This window comes from Neofelis nebulosa, chromosome 2 (assembly GCF_028018385.1).
Source record: "Neofelis nebulosa isolate mNeoNeb1 chromosome 2, mNeoNeb1.pri, whole genome shotgun sequence".
Taxonomy (NCBI): Eukaryota; Metazoa; Chordata; class Mammalia; order Carnivora; family Felidae; genus Neofelis; species Neofelis nebulosa.
Genome location: NC_080783.1, coordinates 193473285 through 193483940, shown reverse-complemented (window position 1 = coordinate 193483940; position 10656 = coordinate 193473285). Strand labels below are relative to the sequence as shown.

The following is a 10656-nucleotide window of genomic DNA, read 5'->3' as shown; positions in this document are numbered from 1 at the left end:
CACCCAGTCCTTTCACACCCTGGCAGCCTCGCTCTCCACTCAATTCCTGAAAACAGAGCTGTGAGTGCTAAATACGTCACAGGGAGAGGCACTGGGACTTGGCCCAGCACCCAGAAAACGAGGCTGCGAGATCAGAGGCAGGAGAACGCCCCCCCTCCCCCACAGTCCTCCCCGAGTGCCCCAAACTGATGGCAGAGCAAGGCTTTGCTGACGACAGAAACCTATTCTCCCACACATCAGCCGGCTACGCAGGCGCCTGGCCCAAGTGGAAATTCCCCAGCAGGCTCCCTGGGGCGCCACCCCACTCTGCTTGGCCCCACAAATACACTGCCTTTAGGAAGTTCAGAAACACTTTGTCACCAGCAGCTATCAGGTGGCGAAACGCAGCACAGAAGGGTCACAGTCAGGACACGTGTCTACCCCTCCCCTTTCCTGTTCCCAGCACATGACCTTGAGCAAGTTGCCAAATTTCTCCAAACCTCCATTCTCCCATCAGGGTTGCCACAAGGCCGTGATGGGATCATGGCCATGAAAGTGTGGGAAATGACAGAACACGGTGCAAGGGGTGGTTCCTGTCGTTCCTACCCAAACCCTAGCTCAGCCTCCACATTACTCTGAGCCTGGTCGAGGAGGATTCTGGAAGCTGGCTGGGAAAGGAGAGTGCGTAAGTATTTCTATGTGCAGGGGCTCTCACACACGCTGTCTTACTTAATCCCCTTGAGGCATACGGTACTGTCGCCTTTCTACAGATGAGGTTAAACTCATTGCCTAAGGTCATGTGCTCTAGGGGCTGCCAAGTCAGGATCTGAACCCAGTTCTGTGTGGCTCCAAAGCCTGTACATTTTAACCACCACTGGAACTGCATCCCTCTGGCCTAGTTACTACCGGCCCTTCCAACAGGACCAGATCTTGTTTCCAGAAACCCAGAAAAGCACCCCCCCACCACCACCACCACCACCTCAAAGGAAGGCTGTTGATGTCACCTGCCTCTCATATCAGATCTCTAGTCTGAGCTTCTGTTCCGAGCCAGATCTCACTCCCAGTTTGCCAAACTGTCTGGAACTTGGCTTTGGACTAGGGCCCAGGAACCAGCCTCTTCACTCAACCCCCTCCCTATACCCAGTACCCCAGCCACCTCCTCTCCACAAGCAGGGGCGCTGGAGACACAGCGTGTGCCCTTAGGCCAAAAGTTCTCAAACATTATGGTGCTTAGGAATTAATTACTAGGGAAATGCAAAGTCATCATCGCAGAGACCCTGGAGCAGCAGATCTCTAAGGGGCCCAGAAATCTGCATGTGTAACAAGGTGATTCCAGTGTTCCCATTATCCTGGACCCACAGTCCTGTGGTCTCTCCTCTGGGCTAGAAGGTGAAACTGATTGTAAATTTCAAATATTACCTTTCTAAGGGGCTTTGAGGCTGGGTAACGTTCCCTCTCTTCCTCCAACTACAGATGAGAAAATCGAGGCCTAAAGAGAAAAGGTGATTCCTTTCATTTTTTAAAAAAATATTTGTTTATCTAAGTAAACTCTACACCCAACGTGGGGCTCGAACTCACAACCCCAAGATCAAGAGTCACACACTCTTCTGACCGAGCCGGCCAGGCGTCCTTTCAGATCAGACCACTGGTTACACAAGCCAAGACGGGGGCTGCTCCACACCATCCACGAGGTCCAGAGAGCAGGGACACGGATGGGGGGAGGTGAAGCCGTAGCAACCCCACAGCCCTTGGGTCACTTGGTTGTGGGGCCATGGGTCAACTCAGCAGGGAGCTAGGAGCCTTTCACACTGATTTATGAAGGGGCCTCCACTGGAAGACTCCTGGGTCGGGCTGCCATTTGTTACTTCCCCAAAGAAGGCTCCAAAATGACGATCACAGCACCTGACCCCAAGGCACGCGTGTGTGGACACACATGCACACATACACAGCCTCTCATTAGTAACTCCCAGGCCATCTGGTGCTGCCACCACCGGGGCTCCTGGGCCTGGGTGTCAGGTGCAGGGGCCGTGACAAGAGGTGGCACAGAGCTGGATTCTTTTGGCCGGCAGGAGAGACGTTTGCACAACGCACTGAACTAGAATGGGGAGACACCCGCGTGCGCCCATACCAAGGTGTGGGTACGGGTGGGTTCCCGGGAGCTGCTCAGCTCCTTGGGTCAGAGGTCTGCAGCAGCACTGGCCTGCAGAGCTTTTTGTGCTGATGGAAACGGTACGGAAATGACACTTGACGTCTGCTCCGTCCAATACTCTAGCCACGAGCCACATGTGGCTAGTGAACACCGGAATGTGGCGAATGAGACCGCGAAACATTTATTTTATTCTAACACACATTAAAATGACTTAAAATATCGAGCCACTTAAATCTCACTAGAGACTTACGAGTAGGGACCATTACTTCCTTCACTTATAGAATGAGGAAGCCGAAGCACAGAGCTCAAGTGACTTGTCCAAGGTCACACGGCTGTAGAGTGGTGGTGCTCAGGACTGAACCCAGCGGTCTGGATCCAGAGTCTCTTCCAAAGCACTAGAGTAAGCCACGCCCTGTGGCAGGCTGCATTCCTGCCTCACCGTCCGTGGCACACCACGACAGACACACACGCACGTGTACACACAGCCAGGGTCTGAACCAGGAGCCTGAGCAGGCACCAGGCTGAGAGCAGAATCGGAGCTCTGCTCTGGAGGGGGATGCTAAGTTGGTGCAAGAGAGCCCCCTCCCCGCCCCCATACCTTGGCAAGGCCCTGGGGGAATGCATAAAACCCCAGCAACAGCATTGGGAGCCTAGACTCAGGGAGAGAGAGTCGGGTCTCTGCATGATGGAGAGACAGTCTGATAGGAGGAGCCCAGTCCCTGCCCTGGAGCACCTCCCCATCAGCTCCCCATCAGACCGAAGAGACAGTGAAACTGCAGAGGCTCCAGCTGGGGGTGTCGTGAATCGGAGGACAGGTGTCCTGTTGAACCGTCACCCCCCCACACACACACACCGTCTCCATGTCAGCTGATGCCCAGAAAGTGTTTGCGGTTCCTGGGAGCCTCAGGATAAGCCGCTCCTGAGCCTCTCTGAAAGCAAAGGTCTGGAGGAAGTATGGCATCACAACGATCACTTCTCCCACACTCTGGGGTAGGAGAGCCCTGCTACAGCTAATTAGGAAAATGCATTAAGAACACGACTTACAAATGGCCCCACGATTCCCAGCATCTCATTTGCATTGAGCCGTTGTTACCTTATTGATTATATTAAATTAGGAGATAGTCACACCGTCTGCAATGCAACAATTATCATCATCAAACCAATTAGTATCAAATAGGATGTGGTCCCTGTCGCTCCAGCTCTGCACTCGGCTATTTCCAACACTGTCAGCCGGCCTTATGAAATAATTGTGTTTCTACCGAAACAGCGGCAATCAGCAGAAATCTTCCCAAGAGACCCACGTCTCTCTCCATGGCTCCGTGTCGGGATATCTTGTCACGCAAACACAAGCAAAATGACACAACTGGTATCTTCGGCAGCAAAAGTCTCAAGGGGGACTCTGTACAGACAAACTGCACCAGGCCACAGACACCCTTGATTAGTTCATCACCACACCCTCATGCAATGACCGGCCGCCCACGACCCATGCGTGCACGTCCTGGGGACTAGAATATACACACAAAACACATTTAAAGCCCCTCGCTCACACACACCCCTCAAGCAAAGGAACATGGCAAACTCACACACACACACTCACACATGTCACCCTCTGGCATCCCCACCACACACGTCTGCAACCAGCACATGCGTGTGCAGCACACACGCGGTGATTATACACCCAACGGGGAGCCCGGGTGGCTCAGTTGGTTAAGCGTCCGAATCTTGGTTTCGGCTCAGGTCATGGTCTCATGGTTTTGTGAGTTCGAGCCCCACCTTGGGTACTGTGCTGACAGTGCGGAGCCTGCTTGAGATTCTCCCCCTCCCCTCTCTCTCTGCCCCTCCCCTGCTCACACTCTTTTGCACAAAAATAAATGATAAATTTAAAAATTATACACTCAACACATAAAAGTAAGCCCACATGGGATCCAGATTCACACACACACACACACACACACACACACACACACACACAACCCCGGCATACTCACAATGATTTGTCACAGTCACACAGAAGCACACACTGCACAACACACTCATGAGCACACGACGCTTTTAGAGACATTCTAGATGGAATCCAGGAGTCCGCCCCAAGGATCCCTAAGACCCCTGCTCATGACTGCTTAACACAGAAACCTCAATCCTTGTCCTCACTGATGTCCAACACTCCGGGTCTGGCGTATCGCTCTCAGCAGTGTGGTTGGAAGCCTTGTCCAAGATCACTACCCGCTTTGTGGTTCTCCCTCTCGGGGACAGGGGAGGTGGCACGGGAGGGGACTCAGGCAGAAAACCGGATGCTCGGACATTTCCTATGACAAGGCAGCCCTTGGAGAGGGAAGCTCCGCCACAAAGTTTCTCTGCTACGTCGGTGCCTGTTCATTTGCTCAGTTTGAACCCGCTTGCCATTTACCGAGCGCACCGTACCTCGTACCCGTCACAGCCACTATTCCTTCATTTATGCATTCAACACTTCCCGCGTGCCTCCTATAAGCTGGTGTTATTCGGGCCACTGGCGAGTCCACACTGAACAAAAACGGTCCCCGTGCTTGTGACACTGCGAGTCTAGAGGAAGAGACAGATGATAACGGAATAAACCGCTACATATATAAAATGTCAGGAGCTGCGAATAAAAGCAGACACAGGGCGGGGAGGGTACTGTTTCAGGTGAGGGCATCAGCAAAGGCCTCGCTGAGGAGGCGACATTTGAGCAGAGACCTGCCAGAAAGAGAGGCGAGCCAGCCATTCGAATACCTGGGAAGGGAGCGAGCCACAGCCGAGGGAACGGCCAGGGCGAAGGGCGTCCAGCAGGGGTGTGCGTGGCATGGCTGGAAGCAGAAGCGTGCCCCACACAGCTGGGGAGAGGAAGCCAGGGACAGGTGTCGCCTCCCTCAGGTGCATTATCTCGCTTCATCCTCACAGCTCTGGAGGACTGGATAATTATCATCTCCAGTTTATAGACGAGAAAGCTGAGGCTCGGAGAGGCCACGTGACGGCACCAAACCACACGGCCCTGAAGATACTGAGCGGAGACACACGTCCAGGGCTCCCCAGTCCGGGGCCGCCTTTTGGGCCGGGACCCTCTCCTGACCACACAGCCGACTCAATGCCAGGCCGAGTCCGGGTCTGCTAACACAGAATCGCGCTGTCGCTCACTTAACCATGGTCACTCAAATCACCACTGACCTATTAATTCATTGCTAGAGCTCTCATTACACACATTATTACGACGCACACGATTATGGTCCTAGTGGAGCTCACAACTGCAAACAGCATTAATAACTAGCGCTCTTTCCATCACGGCTAACGGGCCCCTCCCAGAGTCTCCCACACAGACACGCGGAGCCAGGGAGGGACTCCGGCGGGTGCCGGGCAGGGGGCAGGGGGAGCTTCACAGCCTCTGCAGTCTGCCCCCCAAGCCACCTGCAGCCTCCTCTTCCAACCATCCCAGGGAGCCGGCCACGGCCACACCGACCCCACGGCCCTCCTCTCCCAGGTGGACTCTGCGGTCTGGACTCGCTTCCCTTCACTTGCGTCTTCGGGTTTGGGAGAGAGAGAGGGCAAGCGGGGCCCCGTAACACGCAGAGAACCGGACACGAGCGGCAGAGGATCCGCAATTCAAGTTCCAGGCGTAGGCGAGAAGGAAGCCCCTCAAAACAAAAGAGACAGCAGAGGTTCATAGCCTGTGCCAGAAACCCCTCCAGAACGAGGTGGGAAGAAAATTCTAGCTGTAAACACTGCCTCGCTGAATCTTCACGACAGCCCTGTGAGAGAAGGATCAGTATGCACGCCATACAGATGAAGAAGCCGCAGCTCAGAGACACTAAGCCACTTGCCTGAGGTCACACAGCCAGTAAGTGGAAAAGCTGGACTTGGAATCCAAGTTGGTCTGCCATCACAGGCTGTGGCCTTGCCTGAATCGCCCGGATCAGGGACATACCAGAGGGACTGAGGAGGATCGTGGCACGTCCAGCCAACTGTAAGACACTCACTCAGCTGTGGCCCTCTCCCTGCAGGTGCCTGTGGGGGGAGGCACAGGGAATTTAAGAGAGAGCAAGAGGGGGCAAAGGGAATGGGAGGCGGGAGGGAGAAGGGAGAGCGGGTTAGGGGAGAAAACAAAGAGAGTTAAAGGAGAGGAGAAGGAATACACAAGGAGCGCCCCCACCCACGTACCCTGCCACCCTCAACCTCACCCCTGCTTCGTCCTTTGTAACTAACCATGTGCCACACGCGATTCTGAACCCATGTCCCAACATATGGCAAGAATCAGACGGTCCACTGCACGGGAGCAGGAGGTAAGGCCCACGGTGCCCCAGGTGCTGCCCGTATACCATTCAGAGCACCCCTCTTCAGAGAGACTCGGGGTGCGCAGCAGGAGGGGTGCAGTCACAGGAGACCACTGCGCTTTCCCCACCCTCTTCCGCATCTGCGCCTCCGCCCAAACATGCTATCCCCTCCCAACCCCACTGTCTGGCAAACTGCATTCACCCTTTAAGACTCACCTCAAGGGGCGCCTGGGTGGCTCATTCGGTTAAGCTTCTGACTCTTGATTTTGGCTCAGGTCACGATTTCGCGGTTCACGGGTTCAAGGCGGTTCACGGGTTCAAGCCTTCTGTCAGGCTCTGTGCTATTATCAGAGCCTGCTTGGGATTCTCTCTCTCCCTCTCTCTCTGTCCCTACCCCGCACTCCCTCTGTCTCAGTCTCTCAAAATAGATAAACTTTAAAAAAATAAAATACTCACCTCAAACGCCACCACCTCTATGAAGCCACCAGTGACAGGATTCTCACAGGCAACAACTGTGTAACACAGAAGGGTATAAAAGTTCATTTCTCCCCCACCCTGCCTTCAATCTCCTTCCCTGAGGTCACAACAGAGGGTGCATATTCTTTCATAGAATTTTCCAGGCCTATACAAACACGCAAATCACATGTGTGACCTTTTATGTTTTCCTTCTTATTCCTTTCTACTTATGTGTTTTGTGGGGTTTTTTTTCCTTTGTTTTGTTTTGCTTCAAGTTTTTATTTAAATTCTAGTTAGTTTACATATAATGTAGTATTGGTTTCAGGAGTAGAATTCAGTGACTCACCACTGACATTTAACACCCAGCACTCATCCCAACAAGTGTCCTCCTTAGTACCCAGTCCACTTATGTGTTTAATTTAAAAAAATAGCATTTGGGGCGCCTGGGTGGCTCAGTCGGTTAAGCATCCAACTTCAGTTCAAGTCATGATTTCATGGTTCGTGAGTTTGAGCCCCGCGTCAGGCTCTGTGCTGACAGCTCAGAGCCTGGATCCTGTTTCAGATTCTGTGTCTCCCTCTTTCTCTCTCCTCCCCTGCTCATGCTCTATCTCTCTCTGTCTCTCAAAAATAAACATCAAAAAAAATTTTTTTTTAAATAGGATTCACACGACTCCACACTTGTTTTGTTCACTCAGGACAACTCAGACAACCCTCTAGGTCAGCATGTGTAGACAGAGCTCCGCTCCTCCCTGCCCACTGTGGCCACCGAGGAGCTGAGCCAGGCTTCAGTTAACCATTTCCCTCTCGATGGGTATTCAATGGTTTCAATCCATCACTACAAACCGTGCTGGAATTTATGTCTTTGTACATGTATCTCTATGTTCTGAGGCTGTTACTCCCACAGGGCAGATTCCCAAAAGAGAGACTTGTGAATCAGAGGGTGAATGTATTTTAAATTTTAATTGCTACTGCTGATTTTGTTCCTTAACATTTGTAGCAATTCTCGCTCGGGGTGATGTACACCAGAGCCCTCTTCCCACACAACGGCCAGCACTGGATGTTCACGGTCTTTCTCACTCTTGCCAATAGACAAATGATAGTACCTACCTCATAAAGTTGTTGTGAGGTTTAAATAGAAAATACAGTACCCAGCACGTAAGTTCTTAATAAATATCAGCCATTTATATAACTCTGATGTCACCTTATTATCATATATCTAAGGAAAGCCTAGAGTACATGATGACCTCTGGGTTCAGGAGATTGTATTTTTTTTTCCTAAAAGTTTATTTTAAGAGAGAGATCCAGGGAGGGGCAGGGAGAGGTGGGGGAAGAGAGAGGATCCCAAGCAGGCTCCGCACTGCCAGAGCAGAGCCCGACGCAGGGCTCGATCCTACGACCCGTGAGATCATGACCTGAGCTGGAGTCCAATGCTTGACAGACTGAGCCACCCAGGTGCCCCAACTGCATTTTTTTAGGTAGATCTGAATTCCAACCCAGCCTTCCCTGCTCAGCTGGGTGGCTCTCGGCTAGTCACTTTACCTCCCCAACCCTCAGCGGCTTCACCTGTAAAAGGGGGACCTGAATGAACCCTGCCCATTCTCCTTCATGAGGAAATAGCTCAAGTGAATCCGTGACCGTGAGGTCATCTTTCAGACTCCATTCGGGTATGGAGATTTACGCTCTCGGTTCCACTAATAACCAGGCATGATCTCTGAGTGGTTACCCAGAAGCCACTTCTTAGGAGAGCAGGGACCTTGACAGTCAGAGGAAGAGGAGGAGGAGGTCCCGTGATCCTTGGCCTCGACCCTTCAACCAGGCATCCTTGAGGACAAGGCAGACACAAGAATATGGGCACAGGGTCATCTAAAGGGCCCCAAAAGAATCTCCCCCCATCCGTGGCCCAGAGAATACTGGGAGATGTCTGAAATTTCACCACTAGAGACCCATGCCTCCCTGCAACACCCCCTGGGGGGACCGGGTCCGCCCCTAGGCTTCAAGCATTGCTTACCGAACATTTCTGAGTCCGTGCTCCGTGGGAGGCACTGTGCCGGTGCTCGTGGTACCCCATGACCAACTCTGTGCTTGAATGTATCAAGGTCATCTCTCCCCCTCTGACTCCCCTCCATGCTTCAGACCCACGTCTGTCTCCTAGAAATCTCCCCCTCAGTGTCCTGCAGGCCCCTGAAACTAGGCATACCCCAGAGTGAGCTTACCAGCCCCCTCCATAAACCTGCCCCTCCCTCCTCTCCTCCTGCTTCCCCAACCCCAGGCCTGGCCTCTCCCTGCTCTGGGCCATCATGCCAGAAGCCTCCGCATCCACCCACTCCCCCACCACCTGCAACCCATCACTTACAGAGTCATAAATTCGGCTGCCTTCTCCTTCCCCTCCCCCCCCCGCCCCACCCCCAGCCAGGACTCAGATGAGGTGAGTGAGGCAAATTGAAGGAGACACGCACAGGTCCCTGTAAGTGCTGACCCCCGGAGTGAGCGCCTTCTTAAACTCGGCACCCCATGGGGCACCTGGGTCGCTCAGTCGGTTAAGCATCCGACTTCGGCTCAGGCCATGACCTCACAGTTCGTGGGTTTGAGCCCCGTGTCAGGCTCTGTGCTGACAGCGGAGCCTGCTTTGAATTCTGTATGTGTGCGCGTGCACGTGTGTGCATGCCCCTCCCCCTCTCAAAAAAATAAAATAAACAGCAAAAAAATTTTTAAAAACAAACCTGGCACCCTAGCCGCCTCAGCCGCCTACCCTAGTCCAGGCCAGCTCACCACCAGCCCTCTCTGGGCTAAGGCAGGAGCAATTGCCTGGTCTCCCTGCCTCCCCTCTCGGCCTCCAATCATCCTCTTGCCTGCGGCCAGATTTATCGTCCCAAATCCCAGCTTTGACCCAATCGCATCCTCAAGCATCTCCCAGGGCTCGCCACCGCCTACCGAATTAAGTACCAAGCCTCGCACTCGCACAAGACAACTTCGCCACCGTGCACCCAACTTCCCTTAGAATCCTCCCTGCCCAAAGCTTCAGAGCTGACATCTGATTGGACCGCAGATAAGCACCGGACACAAAAGCAGCCCGGCAGTAGGCTACATGATAGCCTATCACATGGCCTGACACAAAAAGTTCTGCCCGGAGACCATGGGCATCAGCTGAGCCAATCAGCTTTCTTCTCTCAGGAGTTTGTACTAGAAGGAAAAAGAGGACAGAAAATGCAGAAGCAGCTGGACCCCGGGTCATGTTAACAGTTAATGGACTTCTTCCAACTGCAGCGGTCCTGGTGCCATCTTAAATCCAATCAGCCTTGGCTTCCCAGCCCTGGGACAGCGCCTCTTATTGGATCTCCATAAGAGGGCCCTTATGATGCCAGTAGGGCCTTGTGTGAGCTAGCTTGAGTGGACCGCTGATCCAGAAAACCAAAACATTCACAGCTCTTCGCAGTACAGCCCTGCTTAGGTTCTTGGCTACAAGTAACAGAAAGCCCCTCAAGCCGGCAGGGTTGGGGCTGGCTTCTATTCCAGGGATGCACTGAAACCAACATTGCCCTGTCTGTGAACTAAAATTTAAATGAAAAAAATAAATAAAATACAAAGATGCAGGGAATTTCCTGGGCGAGGACAAGAAGTGGGGTGCAGAAGGGCACGGGGAACCAGTCCTTTCTCTGCAGTCCGCTTGGTCCCTGGATAGGCCCACTCCCAGCTTCCCGGTTGGAGATCCCAACTCCGCCTTCTCCCAGTCCCAGGGCTAAATTTCCAGAATAGAGAATCCGATTGAACCCATTTGAGTCTGGTATCCAATCT

At 53.0% G+C, this 10656-nt stretch overlaps 1 long non-coding RNA gene across 1 annotated transcript; it reads right to left on the bottom strand.

The window, feature by feature from the left end:
• Window positions 1–5664: 5664 nt before the first annotated feature.
• On the bottom strand, window positions 5665–10127 carry LOC131493563 (uncharacterized). The gene is made up of 4 exons (XR_009252747.1): window positions 9796–10127; window positions 8873–9051; window positions 6865–6920; window positions 5665–6142 (listed from the first exon to the last, which is right to left on the bottom strand). It is a non-coding gene; the product is annotated as an uncharacterized LOC131493563 (long non-coding RNA).
• Window positions 10128–10656: the final 529 nt, after the last annotated feature.